The following is an 18,089-nucleotide window of genomic DNA, read 5'->3' on the forward strand; positions in this document are numbered from 1 at the left end:
ATTTTTCTGACCAAGTCACTGATTCAAAATGTCAAAAAATGCACTACTAATGAAAAAACTGAAAGACTTCTTTAGAAACATTTTTTTCTAAATCTGTGATATATTATTGTTTAGTCCACAACTCTCCATCTTCTCCTATAGCTAGAAAGGAGGACATTTCAGCTTTGCTAAAATCTAGGTAATATCCACAGAAATCTAATGACATCACAGTCCAATAATAATATAAAAAATATAGAAAATGAAGTCAGTCTGGTATTACCTTGATGTTTTGTTGTCTTTCTTTTTTTGTATATTCCTTAATCATCATTTAAAAAATATACTAGAAATTGATATCAAGTTCAGTGATCTGTAGTTTTCATATTCCACTCTCTTTCCTTTTTGAATACCAGAATATTTGTCCCTTTCCATTCTGTGATTCATCTTTCATTCTGTACAGCAATTACATTTGAACATCATTTTCAATACCCTGGAATGTAGTTTGTCAGAATCATGTGACATGGAGCTCTCTTATTTATTCCCTTACTTATCTTGAATTCAATGTCTTTTTAAGTACTTTTTGTTCAATCTTTTCCAGTCCAAAGCTCAGTCATTCTCTGCCCCTAAATCTTCCTTTCTAATCCTCCTTTGCTATATATGTATTCCACTTCCTAACTTACCAAAAAGACCATTTCATGGAGAATTCACACAGGGCAAGTGCTCAAAAGGTGGTCAGAAAAAGCAATACAAGGACACTTTCAAGGTTTCTCTTAAGAACTTTAGAACTGATTGTATGACATGGGAGACACTGGCACAAGACCCCCCAGCATAGCATATCCTCATCAGGTGTTGTGTTCCATGAGCAAAACAGAATTGAATTAGTTCAGAAGAAACATGAAATATGCAAAGTTAGAGAGTCCACCCCAAATGTTCATAAGGACTATTTGCATTTGATCTGTGGCAGAGCACTCCTGAGCTCATATTGGTCTGATCAGCCACAGTCAGACACACTGTAACTCAACTATCATAGTGATGTTACTTTGGTGCTCTTCGAGAATGAAAACCAATCATCCTTTGCTATATCTGTATCCTACTTCCTATCAGTGTAGCCATTTGCTATACACACTTTCTCAGTGATTTCAGCAGCTGTCATTGATCTACCTATTAACTCTATGTAGATGGTTCCCACACTGATATAGTAAACTTTATCGTCTCATCTGAATTCCAGTTCACCATAACCAATTGTCTATTAGACACTTCCAAATGGATGATCTATACACACCTCAAACTCAGCATGACCAATACTGAACTTTTTATTTTTTACCTTAATTATTTTTTTAAATTTCTGTATTTCCTTTGAGGGTGTTAACATCCTTTCAGTCATTTAAATCAACAGTCTTAGAGTCATTCTCAAATTTTTGTTTTTCTTCACTCTGCATATTCATTAAGTTGTCAAATCTTGCCATTTCTACCTCCACAGCATCTGTCACATTATCTCCACTCATGTGGTCCCCTTCCTAGTTCAAGTTCTTACCACTTATTGCCAAAATTATGAGACTTTGGGCTTTCTAGCTTTCCCCACTCCAAACTTTCTTTCATATAGCCACCAAAATAATTTTCCTGAAACACAAGCCAGACTTGACACTCATTTAGTCAAGTACCTTCTGTGGCTCCCTATTGCTTCTAAGGCAAAATACAAACATTTAATAGACTGGCATTTAAACCCTTTTGCAATCTGGTTCCATTTTATCACCCCTCATACACACTTTTCTTCCACATATTGGCATTTCTCTTACTTCTGTTCATTTCTTTTGCCCTTCTTTCTTATTTTTTCTTTCTTTGACTTTCTTTTCCTTTCTTCCTTCTTTGACATACCACCCATATACTATTTAAGCATTATTTAACTTGAAATAATTTTAAAATTTATAATGTCTGGTATGTAATTATAATAGAAGGTAACTAATAATAAAAAACATGAAAGAGGAAACCTCATTTAGGGCTAATTTTATTGGACTAAATTTACCTTTCCATGCTTACTGTATAGCATTTTTTTCTTCATTATAAGTTTTAAACAAATTGATGTGTAAATTCTTCTCTGACTTCAGCATTCTTTCTTGCTTCACCATTCCTTTGAACTGGATATCCTTCATTCCTGGAATCTACTCTCTTCTTAGAATCTGTAGCTTGTTGCATCTTCTACAGGAAACCTTTGCTAATTGCCTTATTGGTGCTTAAACCCCCTTCTCATTAAATTATTATATACTTACATGTCATATCCTATAGTTGTGAGTGAAATTCAGTAAAAGTAAACCTGAAGCAAGTATTCCCTGAGCAAGATAACAGTTTATTAGCAAGATTGGAAGCAAATCTTCCAATAGAATAGGTCTAATGACTGCCTCAATTAGCTAAAAGACCTTGAGCAAACAACTTCCCTTTTACAGTTTTGGGGATATAGAAGAAAGAAGAGGACTTCATAGATGAGGAAGAAGTTATAATTGATTACATGGTTGAAATATAAAGGACAAGATAATTAGCTATAAAGTGGGAATGAAGGGCTAGCAACAACTCCGTTCTTCCCTCCTATGACTAAGAAAAGTTCATTGTTTGAGTTTACCTGCAAGGTTAGAGTAGAGATAATGGATCAGACTTTTTTGGATAGCAAACCAGACATCCTTGAAAGATAGCTTGGTATTGTAAAGATACCAGACCAGACTCCCCAGTGTCCACCCACATCCTCCAAGGATAGCAGATTTACTTGAGGCAAGAATAGAATAGGGATTAGCAAGAGAACCAAATTTCTAAATTTAACTCATTACAAGCCTGCTGAATTTCTAAACTAAATTCTAAGAAAAAGAACCACAATTTAAGCAGTTAACAGACAAAATTGGTTAATTATAAATAGAATCAATAAAAAATGATACAGAATCAATTCAATCTTCCCACTACCTAGTAGAAAGTGTGCTCTTTGGGAACATCCAACTTTTTTGTTTTGTTGTTGAATCTTTAGCATTTACCTAGTACTTTTTACATGATCAGTGCTTAATAAATACTTGTTGGATTGAATTGGATTGGCATGGAAAATAGAGCAAAATAAAAATTAAATAATTTCTTTCTTTCTAGTATCCCTGACCCATTTACTCAACAAGGCTCTCCTATTCCACTACAATGAAAACTTATAGATTTTCATGCTGCAGATAATAGCTGATGTATTTCAAGCAGTTTTCAAAGCAATACAATAATCTTATCAGTCACATAAGAGTTCACTGCAATGGTATCTGAGATAGATGTACATGTTCTAAGTGGTTTTTAAAAATATTATCAATAGTAATGATTTGGGGGAAATGTCATAAGTTAAGTGAATCTAGTAGATATTAACAAGACACTCCAGAATCTTAAGAATATGAAGTATGTAATATATGGAAAATATGGTTCAAGATTTTTATTAATGCTTTGGATAAAATTTTGAGGTGTTTATGTTTATGTCTACAGAAAAAAAATAAAGCTGAGGAGAGCAAATATACTGAATGACAGAATTGGGCATCACAAAAACATTCTAAAAAGATGGATTAAAACAAGCAAGAAAAAGTTTTAAATTTAAGTTTCAAATGTAAAAATACTATACTGGTGTTAAAATATCAAATATAGATGTTGAAAAGACATGATTATGAAGTAGTCCATGTAGGAGTTTTAATGAACTACAAACTCATTATGAGTCCAGAACACATGGCAGCCAACACAGGAGATGACAACCTCAATGAATTCTGCTGTTGTTGAGTACTATATATTGTTCTGGGTAGCATATTTTAGAAGGCACATTAACTAGCTAAATCCCAGCTAAAGGAGGTGAGCAAACTTGAAAGAATTAAATATAAGGATCAGTTTAAAGAATGAAGGCTATTTAGGTAAAAGAAGAGAAAACAGAGCAAGAGTGAGAGAGTGAGTGTGAGGTGATGACTGATTTCAATTATTTGAAGGACTGTCATGAGGAAAATAAATATGACCTACTCTTGTTGGCCCCAGGGAACAGAACTCATGGCAGTAAGGAAGATTTGGGCTGAATATAACATTAATCTTCCACTGAAATCATCCTACAATCATAGCATAGAGTTGACTGTGTGTTCATGAAAGCTATGTCAGCATGGCACAAACTCTGGCACGTACTGCTATGCTAAATACAGTTTCTATATGAAACTCACCAATAGCAGAGCTAAGTGTGTAAAGTGTATAAAGACTCAACACTATATATATATATATATATATATATATATATATCCATGCACACCTACAGATACTATATAGTATACAGTATATATACTATACTGTACCTACTATACTATCAATCTACATAGTGATGAATTTTTTGACCTCAACTCTCAAAGTCCACCATGTTGTTAAAATGCTGTGATCTTCATTAGTGGAGGGTCTACTTTAAAAACCTATTGATTCGTGAATGATAACAAAACAATAACAATAGCAATGGGAGGTCCACTGTGACATAGTGGTTGGTCAAAAATTGATTAGTCAAAATTCACTCTGATGCATGTAGCCTAATGATTCCTGGAGTCACCCTGGAACAGGATTCAGAACCATGACTTGGCTCTTCCTTTCGACTTGAAAAGGATGAGAGAAGTCAGCCCCAATTATGAATCCAAGTTAAATTTTTGCTTTACCACTACCGCTGTCAGAACCATCTTCAAAAATGAATGTGGGGAAAGGAAGACAAAAAGGTTAGTAACATACCTCTCAGGAAAAACTAAAGCTCTAGAAATCATTCAGTTGTTAAATCAATTTTTCATTTATACTTAGTGCTATTTGTCTATTTTGGATAATTATGGATGCCTATTTTGGATACTTTTCAGATACCCTATGCCTACCCTGTACCTGCTTAAAAGTCTTCAAGAATAAATGGATCTGTGTTCTTCATTTCTGTATTACATAGACAAGTTAAAAAAAAAAAGTGTTTGGCTTATTCATTGTGTGACTAGGAAGCCTCTCTGTTTTTCTAGTAGTGTTTACATAGCTGGATAAGGTGTGAGGTAAGGGAAAACAGGGTAAATGTTTTTAAATATCTTTTCTGAAGGTGCTCCTAGTTCTCTTTGCTAGTACATGAGGATCAAGACACCATATTTAGCTAGAAATTCAATTCAATATTATATCTGCTGTATTAGTCACTGTAGTAGGCTGCAGAATTTTTGAAAATAGAAAATAGAAAACATTGACCTTGCCCTTAAGAACTTTTACAATGAGAACATCTATAGGGATCTAGGAAACAGTTAAAAGGTAGGACTTCACCTTACAGATAATGCCTTTATCCTTGTGTTAAGGAGAAAAAAACAAAAACAAAAACAAAATCGTTGGGAAGACAATGTCTATGGGGGAAGGGAATCATTAAATTTCAGGGAAGGTGGGGGAAATCTTTCAAATGTAGCCTACAAGAAAACAACAAGATCAGTGGGATTAGGGAGAGAGAGTTTGACTCATCCCACCCACCAACTCACGGTAGGCTAGAGAAATAAGCAAGACTTTTCCTCACTGGCAAATTAAAAAAAAAAAAAAAAAAAAAAAAAAAAAAAAAAAAAACACAAATAGAGATTTTCTACCTGTGATCTCCCTACTTTGAGGAGAGATAATATGGGTTTTCACTTTGTTCACTGCATTTCTTTTACTGGCATAATATTCATTTGCAAATGATGTCAAAGATTTCACTCTGAAGGTGAGAAGAAAATTAGAACATATGAATTATCCTTTGGTGGATGAGGCATTTTGCCATCATATATTCCATCACTGTGCTAATTTGTCATTTGCTATTTTAGCCTCATTTACCACCTTTGGGAACAGGAGAGTTTGATATAAATGACTCATTTTAGATAGAATGGACTCCTTCCTACTAATCCATAAGCATCTTGAAGGCAAGTGGTATATCCATCTCACACCTGGACTAGTGCAATATGGGCTTTTGTTGATCTACTTGTCTCAGGTCTCTCCCTACTTCAATATGTCCTTCACTCAGCTGCCAAAGTGATCTTCATAAAGTACTATTCTCACCATATTGCCTCCCTACTCAATAAACTTCAGTGACTTTTTGTTCCTGGAAGGCTCAGATATGAAATTTACCATTTGGCTTTTAAAGAATGTTATGAACTAGATCCTTTCCATCTTTGCAGTCTTTTTACATTTTAATTCCTTATTTTTACTCTATAATCCTGTGACACTGAATCCTTCTTTTTTTTTTTTTTTTTTTTTTTTCTTTTCTATTTCCCAAACACAGTACTCTATCTTTAAATTCGAGAAGGCTCTTCTTTCTCAACTCTGCATCCTGGCTGCCTCCTCCTCAATTAAGATTCAGCTCAAATACCACCTTCTGTAAGAGACTTTACCTTATTTTCATGCCCCATACTAGTGCCTTTTCTTCTCATTAATTCCCATTTAGACACTGATACGTTGTTGGTGAATTGTGAACAAATCCAACCATTGTGGAGAGCAATTTGGAACTATGCTCAAAAAGTTACCAAACTGTACATACCCTTTGATCCAGCAGTGCTACTATTGGACTTATATACCAAAGAGATATTAAAGAAGAGAAAGGAAAAAAACAAAAACAAAAACAAACAAACAAAAAAAAGAAGAAGGGAAAGGGACCCGTATGTCCAAAATGTTTGTGGCAACCCTCTTTGTAGTGGCCAGAAACTGAATGGATGCCCATCAATTGAAGAATGGCTGAATAAACTATGGTATATAAATGTTATGGAATATTATTGTTTGGTAAGAAATGACCAGCAGGATGATTTCAGAAAGGCCTGGAGACTTCCATGAACTGATGATGAGTGAAATGAGCAGGACCAGAAGATCATTATAAACGACAACAAGAAGATTATACAATGATCAGCTCTGTTGGATGTGGCTCTCTTCAACAATGGGATGATTCAGACCAATTCCAATTGTTCAGTAAAGAAAAGAATCAGCTACACACAGAGAGAGAACTATGGGAAATGAGTGTGGACCACAACATAGCATTTCTACTCTTTCTGTTATTGTTTGCTTGCATTTTTGTTTTCCTTCTCAGGTTTTTTCTTTTTTTCCCCCTAAATCTGATTTTCCTCATGCAGCAAGATAACTGTATAAATATATATACATATATCGGATTTGACGTGTTTATTACCACCAAGGCCATTTCTGAATATTTTAATTAGCTTTTTTTTTTACTATAGTTTGAGATCTAAGTGACTTTTAGACAATTTTTAGTTACACATTTACTTCACAGATAAGAAATGCAGCATGGTGCAATAGAAAAAAAAGCATTTCAGCTCTGGAGTCAGAGAACTTAGTTTCAAATCCTAATTCTAATTAAATAATTATTAAGCATCTTTGAAAGCACAAATAAATAAGGCATGGGGAATAGGAATACATAGTCAATCAATAAATATTTATTAAGCAAATAATATGTGACAGATGATATACTGATTTCTGGGAATACAAAAAAAAAAAAAAAAAAGCTAAAAGCATCATCTCTACCCTGAAGTACACAGACTGCTAATGTGATTTTGGACAAGTCAATTATATTATTTCAGCCTCAGGGTTTTTTTTTAATCTCTAAAATTAGAAATTTGGACTAGATGGCTCTAAGTCCCTTCCAAATTTTTATCTATGGTCCTACGATTCTTCCCCAGCACCCTTTTAAATTATGCCATAGAAATTGCTGCTTTGTTGTTATTAGGTTGTGTCAGTTTTGTAAAACTCTTCATGACCCCATTTGGGTTGTTCTTGGCAAAGATAGTAGGGTGGTTTGCCATTTCTTTCTCTAGCTCAGATAAGGAAACTAAGACAAACAGACATAATTGATTTGTCTAGGATCTCACAGCTAGTAAGTGTCAAAGGCCAGATATGAGCTCAGAATGATAAGTCTTCTCGACTTTAGACTGGGTATTCTTAACCACTATACCACCTATCTGCCTTAGAAATCACTGCTTACCGTTCCTACATTGACAGCAATTCCCAAGAGCAATTATATAGAAGATAAATTACCTGGATGACTTCCTCAAAACACAGAACTCACTAGGCTGTTAAATCTAGAAGGAACTAGAGTGATCAGTTTAATCCCTAACTTTACAGATTTGCAAAACAAATTTTAGAGGGAGGAAGTGACTTTACCATTGATCAAATGTCTAGATAATTCTCCCTTTATATCAACCCATTGCTAGTTTAGGAAGAACCTTTAGGCTAGGTGCACGTAGGGATATTCCCCCACTACATGCAATTCTCTAACTAGAAATTTTTCATTTGTAACTTCCCCTAACATAAGAAAATGGCCCTAAATGGTAATAATGGAATGAGTACTATTTTGCCAATATAAATCATGAATTCTCATTTCTTGTCAGTTTGTTTTCTGAGGGCCTTGATTTAAGGTCAAAACTACAGGTTGACTTAGTTCTATATGAAAATATCTTGCTATTTATGTAGAGATAACAAAAGTATCTTTTTTCAGTGAGCATATGATTTCCATAGAGTGCAAAGTCAAAGAAAGAAAAAGAAGAAATGCTTGAATATTGTTGGCATTTTTCCTGGGCCAGCCAAGTAACATAGGCATTATTTCTGAATGTCAAGAAAAATAGGAGAGATATGCACATGAATGATGGGATAATTACCAAATATAGAAGAATAGTCAGCCAATCGTGGAAAAGCTCATAGATTTAGGACTGGAAGAAACCTTATAGGTCACAGAGGCACAAGAAGTTAAGAGGCTTGGCTACACAGAATTAGTAATTGCCTGAGCCAGGATTTGAACTAGGATTTTCTTCCTGACTTGAGTCCAGTACACATTACATCATCAAGTTGCCTCAGGAAAGTGGAATCCATGCCAAAATCCCTCTTAAATATTTGAAAAGCAATAAAATACGAATGGGATTCTGTTAAAAATTAGAAATAGGAGCAAAACAAATCAGGAGGTTGCAAGGTCAATAAGGACTCAGGGATACTATAATGAAGATTCCCACTGAGGAAAAGTCGTATACTAGAGAATCTGTGGAGGATTTTTCCTGCACTGCAATGAAGATTACTACATTGTACCACAAGCTAAAGGCAGGTCAGTAGAGAAATTTTCCTGTTAAGATGTAGTATGGAGAGGTGATTCCTTGGAATTGTCATGAAGATCTGTTCTGACAAAGTTTGAACAAATGGGATCTTGTTGGTGATGTAGGTAGAGAAAGTTCAGAGTTGGTTAATGAAAATGATTCAAAGAATGGAAATTTGACCTTGGGAAAGAAAAGGCTAAAAGGAATTAAATGTCTTTAAACTGATGAAAGTTTGATAAAGAGACAAACACAATCTTCAAGTATGTAACAGGTTTTTGCACATATTGACCTACTACTAAACAAAGAAAAAAATCTTATTACACTAAGCAATGAAAGATATGAACAAGATAGAAAGTAGAACTTTGTAGAATAGTTTACCAAAATTATGATTTTTTCTTTAAAATTAAATTAAAACAGAGACTCATCACTCTGGCATTATCTAGGCAACATCGTAAACTTTTAGTTATCCTTAACTAAATTATTTTAGGCAATATCCTAAGCTTAAGTACAGAAGAACACTATAGGACTCATTCAAAATTCTAAGCAAATTATGACTTCAGTAGATTATGTTAGAGCCTATTTAGTCAAAGATTCATGTTCATGCCCTGCCCTCTGGACCAATCATTGACACTTTCTAAAGTTAAGGAGTTCTCCTATCTGTGCATTTGATAAGAAGGCAAGTAAATTAGAAGGGTTCTCAACCTCATTCATGGTCATCTAATCCAGTCTGCCTAGATCTGTCAAATAGCTGGATCAGATCTCCATTTTTCTTAATGAATTCCTAAATTCTAATATGATTATCATATTAAAACAATAGACTATAGTAAAAAAAATTTATTTTAAAAAATTCCTGGTTTTTAATTCAAATTTAAGGACTGGATTTTAGATTATCAGGTATACTGAAACTATATCATATCAGATAGAAAGTGTGTGCCACAAAACATTAGGACATTTATTTGGATTTTTCATAGCAATACTAGTGATGGCCTATCTGGCCAATGAGAGCATTGGATTTTTTTCCTAGATAAGATTCTCAAATCCTAAAAACCATTTAAAAAAAAAAAAAAAGGTAGTTCAATTTCATATTTGCAGACTAATATTACAGGAGTGTGTGGATATCACATTATGCCCTGAAAAATGACCATAGAGCTTTCCTAAATTAGCTTTTGATTATATTAGTTTCTTTAAAGTGGGTGTAAAGTATATTAGTTAAGATTTTTCATGCTGCAAGAATAATGAAAACTTGAAATGTAAACAAGAGTTGCTTACATGGGGAATGAAGATAGTTAAATATATCTTTTGCTCTTCCTTTTTTCCTCAGATGTTATAGGGGCACTATCTTTAAGGCTAACCCAAACCCATGTAAAAATACTTATTCATAGAAATTTTTTTAAAAGATGGAAAAAAAGCCTACTTTAGATATTCACAATCTGACCTCTTCCTATTTTTTTTTTAAGTCTTCTTACATCTTATTCCCTTCTATACAGTTCAGTGACACTGGCTTCCTTGCTGTTCTTCACATAGGACATTCAACCACTAACTCTTGTCTTTTCACTGTCTGACATCCATTTCTAGAATGATGTTTTCTCACCTCACCTCCCTGGCTTCCCTGGTCTTAAAGTCTTGGCTCAAATCTCATTTCCTGAAAAAAAAAAAAAAGTATCTATTCATAATCACTTCCTAGTCCAACTTTTTCCTCCTCTTCCCTCCCTCTCAGACATCACCCCATTAATGCCTTCTCTCTAAGATTACCTCCCATTTTCGTTGTTTACATATAGTTGTTTATATATTGTTTATTCTATTAGAATGGGAGCTCCCTGAAGGCAAGACCTGTGGTTTTGTTTTTCTTTATTATCATCAATTCTTAGCACATTCCCTGGCCCATCAGGACTTAATAAATTACTTGTCGACTAACTAGACATTTAGCACTTGAAATACCCAATCTTGGAGACGGGAGCCTACTCAAAACATATTTTCTTGCTGACAGTTCTTTCACAAAGAACAGAAGTCGCCAAGCCAAAGTTATGGCTTGTCAAAAATAAGCAAGCTCCCAACTTCCATTTGGATTTGAAATAGTTTTTGTTTTGTTTCATTTTCTTCTCACTGACAGATAATAATCTAGTGCAGGTGCAATCTACTCCCGTTTGTTCCCTTCCAATTAAGGGGGAAATGTAGCTGGCTGGAGGAGTTTGAACTGCACGTGGTGAGACTAGCATGTTGGTCCAATCTTTAGCTAAGGTTCACCTGGAAGTTGCAATAATGACTCCATAACCCATTGTGCTAAGGGACACAGTGCTCACAGTACTCAAAATCCCACCTCTGAGCCAGCTGGTCCAAGATCATACACTGCTGGGCTATTATAAAAGTTTGAGCTCTTGGTGAGACAAAGTGTCATTCTTTGCTTGATAATTAGGAAAGCATCTGTCTTTAAGGAAGGGGGAACAAAGCCAAATTGGAGTCCTCTGCCAATTTATTTTGGCTCAGAGAACCAGAGAAAGCTCGGCAGCCTCCAGTAATAGGAAGCCGGCAGCCTTGCCACATGGCAGAAACGTCCTACAAACTATGACTGGGAGACAAATAAAAAAAAAAAAAAAATAAAAAAAAAAAAGGAGAGAACAGAGTGGGCAGTGGGAAAACACACATTTGGAAGAAGACGTTCAACTTTTAATACATGAAAATAATAACAATCTTTCCAGAAAAAGGCTCCCCACGATCATTCTTCCCGGACTACAGAATCACCGTTTCAGTTGAAGAGCCGAGAGAAGCGGCTTACCCTTCCCCCATCCCATTACCACATTAGACTGTATTAGCAGTGAGCTCTCATCTGGTACTACACAACACCTCTGCCTGTGGGTATTAACACACGATGCAAATGAAGATGTAAGATAGAATCAGCTCATCAATCACAATCACACAGGGACACTGGAGCAAGGCAAAAGGATTAGCACTTCAGCCCCGCATAGGTCTCTTTCCTATCACAACTCTAGTTTAATTAAGCATCACCTCAAGTGCTTATTACCACTGCAAAGCTCAGCTCTGAAGGCCAGCTCCCTGTAATCTCAGCACTGGAGTTAATTAGAAAAGAGTATGAAAAAAAAATATCCATTAAAAATGGTGGGATTCCCCTAACAGAAATTATAGGTATGTTTGTAATAAAGATCTGCTTTTTCTTAGATTTGGAATAACACATTAAATGGCCTTCATTAAGCTCCAACCTTTTACTCCGAACCACGGGCATGCCGCTGCCTTTCCAGCAAAGCTATTTTTAAATGTAGCTACACAGGCAGGGCTCAGATTTAACAAGCCTGTTAACTTATCTTAGAGGTGAATGACAAAGCTCTTCACAAAGGGGAGAAAATAAAAGAACTCCCCATGTCTTTACGCTCCCAAATCATGAACGGAAAGAGACCCACAGCCCTGAACATCACAGACATTTACATTTTCAGCCAAACCTCTCAGGAGAGCAATCCCCTCCATCCCTCGCCTGCCAAGTGACCTGACTTCAGCACTGTGCAGTTCCCCTGAAGCATCAGATAACATCACGAGCACTTCCAGCCGAGCAGGAAGGAGCCGCCTTCCCTCAACGAGGAGGTGCAATCAACAGTAGCCAGGGAAACAGAGAGAGCTGAAGAATCCCGGGTTTAGGAGCACGAGATGGAAAAGCCCAGCTCTCGATGTGGAAGGGGAAACCACCTCCCATGAGGCAAAAGTTGAGGCTCCCGTTCAAAAAGCGAGCCACAAAGGGATTTGTCTGACCTCCGAGGTGGCACACAGCTGGGCAGGCTGTCTCACATAAGGGTTTCTTTTTCTCTCTTTCCTTTTTCCTTCTTGTCTTCCCGTCTCCTCTTTACTCTGAGCATCTATTTACATCTGGAATTATCTGGTCTGATTTGAAATGACCCAGTGCCTGGCGCTCAGACCGATAGATAGAGAACACAGAAAGAGGACTAAAGATACAATGAACAGATAATAGATAGAAGCAGTGTGGCCCCCTGAGTAGAGCTGGCATAGGAACACAGAAGTCCCGAGTTCAAGTCGTGCTTCTGATAAAGATTTAACTCTGGGCAATCATTTAGCCTTTCAGTGCTCTAGAAAACTCTAAAGATTAACACGATGAGGATGGGTCAATTTACATTGGTTCTCTAGAATCATGAAATTACAATTTCAATCCCCATCCTTATCCTGATGCCTCACTGTGGTAGGCAAGTGGCTCAAGATATTCACGGCTCCTGCCAGTGGTGCACAGGTCCTAGTGGATTCTTGTATGTCCACTATATTGAGAGCCGGCTTAGCAAGTTTAAAAAGGCTTATTCTGAGAAAATTTGCCATCAGATGATCCTTTATTTTTCAACTACAAAACCTCATAAATGTAATTTACTAAAATATGCATTAAATTGCTCCATGTGTCAATAAGAGTTTCCCAAACAGATGAATTCAGAGATAATGGATGTCATATAAGAAATATTATCCACACCTGGATTTATCAGATATAATTGATGAAATATTATAATACATAAAGGCTGGAGGGATGAACATATTAAGAGTACTGAAATATAAAGAATTTCATGCTTAGAGAAGGATTCAGGAAAAATTATCATCCTTAAAATACTTTTACATGAAGTTTTTTTTGAATGTATAATTATGGTTTTATATATATATATATATATGACTTATAATAGTAAAGACTGTTTTTAGATCTGAATGCCTATGAAAGGCAATTCTGTACAGTAGAAAGATTTTTGGATTTTGAATCAGAAGACCTGAGTTCAAATTCTATCCTCACTTCATACTTAACATTTGTGTGACCTTGAATAAATCACAACTTCTCTGGGTCTAACCTTCCTAATTGTAAAATGATAGGATCTGACTAAATGACTACTATTCACTTGTTGTCCTGCTTTACATTTTTATTTCACTTGTTTCTTTCCCCAAACATCATAATTTAGTCTCATGTGGAATACTAGCCATAGATGGGAAAGATTTAATAACTTCATGGATTCTGATGGAAACTTCAGTGAGGTAAGAAAAAATCATAAAATTAAAGGAACTCTCAAGATTGGAAAATTTCTTCCAAAATGGACAAACAAAAGTAAACAAAGGTTATAAAACTTAAAATGTTGACACTTGTTTTCTCTTGATTAAGGTAACTGATGTAGTCACTTGCTCTAGCTATAATTTACAAAGAATAACATGGTTAAAACCACATTAAGGCAGTTAATACATACACCAGCTGAACAATGAACACTAATTAGTATCCATGGCAAGTAAATACAATAAGCAAAATAACAAATGAAAGTTCTATTGATGTTTCTATTGTGAAAGATAAGATTAGTTAGTTTATTTGATGTTTTTGATTAGTTAGTTTATAGGGGATCCATTTGCTATTGGGGTCAGTATTAAAAAGTACTGATTGAGCATGAATATTTGTGGTAAAGAACAAGGGATGTGAGATTCAAATACACTTATTGAAAATCAAATAACATTTAATTTACTCAAGGGCACTAACACCTTTAAATATGACTGAGCATTTCATTTAAAAGAAAAGAAATTATTACCTTTCATTCATTCAAAAGCCATTTAGAGCATTTACCCTACCACACTAACTGGTCCTGTCCATGAAACCTACAATTTAGTTAGAGAAAATAAGAATTAGGGTACAAAATAGACCAGAAGGAGAACATAAAGGATGTACATAATACTATAAGATTTTGAAAAGAGGAAAAGTTCAGCTCTGACTGGAGGGATCAGAATGAAGGATATATAGGATTTTTGAAAGGCAAAGACAGGGTGGGGAGTACACTGAAGGCAAAAGTATGTAACAGAAAACTCTGGGGGGACATTATAGTATGGCAAGTACTCCATTTTAACTAAAGCCTGGCACACATGAAAAGGGATGTTGTGAAATAAGACTTAAAAGATAGGAAAGTAGGCCCAGCAAAAGGCCTTGAATTCTAAGCTAAGTCATTTGTTTGACCAGAATAATTACACAGTCCCAGAGAGTAAGAAGTCAAGGACCTCATGGAGATCATCTAGCCTATCCCATCCCTATGTTAGAATTTTCTCTAGAATATCCCTGACAAATGATTATGCAATTTTCCCTTGAAAAATTCCAATGAGAGGCGATTTCTCTACTTCCCAAGACAGTCTACTGTACTTTGGGACACGTCTTTTCCTTATCCAGAGCCTTCAATAAGCTTCTGCAGGCTTGACCATTTTAGTTCCTACCTTCTAGGGCCAAGCAAAACATCTAATCCCTGCTTCTTTTAAGTAGTTTTTCAAATACTTAAAACACATGTTTGACCTGACCCCCCACTCCATAGCTTCTATTTTATAGGCTAAACAGCCCTACTTCCTTTAACCAGTTCCTGTATAGCAAGGGATTGCTATCATCTCATCATCTTGGACACTTTCCTCTAGACTCTTATCAAACTTGTCAATGCCATTCCTAAAATATAGCATATAGACCTGGATATAAGTGCCAGGTTTATGGAAGATCCATCTTCATGAGTTCAAATCTGGTCTCAGATACATAGCATGTGACTTTGGACAAGTCATTTCACCCCATTTGTCTCAATTCTTCATCAATAAAATGAGTTTGAGAAGAAAATAGCAAACCACTTCAGTGGTTTTCTCTACCAAGAAAATTCCAAATGGGGTCACAGAGAGTTGGACATGACTGAAAAGAAAATTCATCAGTGTGAGAGATGAGATGAAATAAAAAAATAAAATATAATGTAATAATTTGCTAATTCTTCTTTCCTGTTACATACAAGCACTTTTTTTGGACCTGAAGTCATTAAATATTGTTATGACCATTAATACATTTGACATGAAGAATTCTAACATAATAGCATCACCCAAACTGTTTTCCACAAATTTCTGGTATTTCACAAAATATAAATGGAGAGTCTATGGCAAGGTTTTAATACCAATAATGTTTTCTCTCTGTGTTATTAAATTATGTGGGCATAGGGAATAGACCTGTGATTCACTGGTTTGAGGAAATCCTAGGAGAGCAAACTCCCTCTAACAATGCAGACCAGCAAATTCTCTGCAACTTATATTCTTGGAGAATAGCCCAGAATACAGAAAGGTTAAATGACTTGCGCCACATAGTCAGAGAATAAGACTTGGCCCCATCTCTTTCTAGTTCTGAGTCCCCTTTTGTATCCACTAAGCCACACTGCCTCTCAATTAATAAATAATATATGTATCAAAATGTTTGTTTTGTACGGCTTTTTTTTTTTTCAGGATAGAAATAAACTTAGTTTCTTTTCTTTTCTTCCCAAAAGTCCTGACTCCCCATTATCCTGGGGCTGCCTTATTCTGGAGCCATAATTTATCAGTTCCATTAACCCTTATCAAAATCCAAAGTGTTCTGTGAACAAATTAGTTTCGGAAATCTTTTACAAAGGAAATTTAGGCTTTTAGTACTCTCTTCTGAAGTTCTAAAAAAAATATATCATTGTTCATGTTGTTGTTGTCCATAAGTAGAAAATAGCTTGGCACAATGGAAATTTACTCAACCTTCACTTGAAAAGTCATTCCACATTCAAAAGCAGTGTGGTGCATTACAAAGAAAACCGAGTCTGGAATGAGAAGACCAGCACATTAGTCCTGGTTCTGTTACTTATGGGCTATGGACCATTGTCCTAATAACATTCTGAATTATGGCCATTGTGTGTAAGTCAGTTTTTCATCTGTGTTCTGTAGAGTTCTGTAAAGGCATAGGAACTATATCTAATCAATATTTCTTACCTCCCCACAGCACTCAGTACAGAGTTTTTCACATAGAAAACTATTAATTATAAATTGTTCAGTTGACTTGAATTGAATTGTGTGATTTTAGAAACATTTCATATTTTCTGAGCTTTGGTTTCCTCATGAGGGACCCAGGACTCCTACAAAACTCAAGTATAAAATAGTACTTTAAAAGCATAAAGTGATATACTAACAGCAGCAACAATAACAATGACGATAATTGCATTTATATAGTTTGCAATGGTGTTTTTCAAATATGATCTCATTGATCCTTACAATAACTTAAGATGCTATTATTAATCTCATTTTACATATTAGGAAACTGAGGCAAACAGTGGTTAAATGACTGCCTAGGGTCACATAGCTTGTAAATGGCTAAAAGAATATTTAAATATGGACCTTTCTAACTCAAGGTCCAGTGCTCTGTCTACCTTAATTATTATTGTTACTAATACAGCAAGAAGTCATAAAACAAGATGCAGAGTTCAGTATGTGGGTACATCATGACCCCTCAGCTGTTCTTCTTTGTCATACAGGTGTACTTTCAGGCAAGGGTAAGAGCCACATTTTGTAGGCAAATGGGTTCATTACCTCCCACATACTAAGACTGTCTAATCATCACAGGACCACAAGATGACAGTTTAGAGCTGAACCCTAGAGGTCATTTAATTCAACTCCTTTATTATATCTAGAAGGAAATAGAGACCACATAGGTATTAAGGGCAAAACCAGGATTTGAACTCGAAATCAGCATTTCTTTCACAGTAACACACTGCCTTCTATATCCTATGCAACCACAGGTCTGGAAACAAAGAGGCTAGAGTCCTTTTTCTTTCCATATGATGCCATCATTATATACCATCATGCTGTCAGACAGTCAGATCATCCTATTCATCACTTTTTCCTGTCAGAAAATGACACCGAAGGAAATAGTAACAAAGTAGAATCAAATCATTAATGCACAGGTTAAGGTAAAAGTTGCTGTAAGGCTTCTCCCTGATATTAAACAAAGAATATTCAGAAATAAAATAAGTATTGTTAACAATGGACACGAACTGACTAAATTAGGAAGTTGTGTTCTTTTGTGACTTTCACCTCTCCTTGAACATCAATTTAGCAATTACACAACCGACATGAATATTGGAAGATCCTACTTAAATCTTTCCTAGTTTGTGAAGCTTTTCTTGGCCATCTCAACCAACAGTGATGCTCCCTTCCTGTAAATTGTATAATATTTTCTAATACTTAAGCCCCACAAAACATTAAAGGCAAAGTTTTTATGAA

At 35.4% G+C, this 18,089-nt stretch overlaps 1 protein-coding gene across 29 annotated transcripts in view; it reads right to left on the reverse strand.

Moving 5' to 3' along the window:
- Positions 1-18,089, reverse strand: part of RBFOX1 (RNA binding fox-1 homolog 1) — a 1,689,737-nt gene that overhangs the window by 203,921 nt on the left and 1,467,727 nt on the right. The window contains exon 1 of one of the 29 annotated variants that reach the window (XM_031952000.1): positions 12,497-13,138. The exons of the other annotated variants lie outside the window; for them this stretch is intronic. The gene's annotated coding sequence lies outside the window, so the exon portion shown is untranslated. Of the gene's footprint in view, positions 1-12,496; positions 13,139-18,089 lie in introns of those variants that run through there. 29 annotated transcript variants of the gene reach the window in all.

Source organism: Sarcophilus harrisii, chromosome 1 (genome assembly GCF_902635505.1).
Source record: "Sarcophilus harrisii chromosome 1, mSarHar1.11, whole genome shotgun sequence".
Taxonomy (NCBI): domain Eukaryota; kingdom Metazoa; phylum Chordata; class Mammalia; order Dasyuromorphia; family Dasyuridae; genus Sarcophilus; species Sarcophilus harrisii.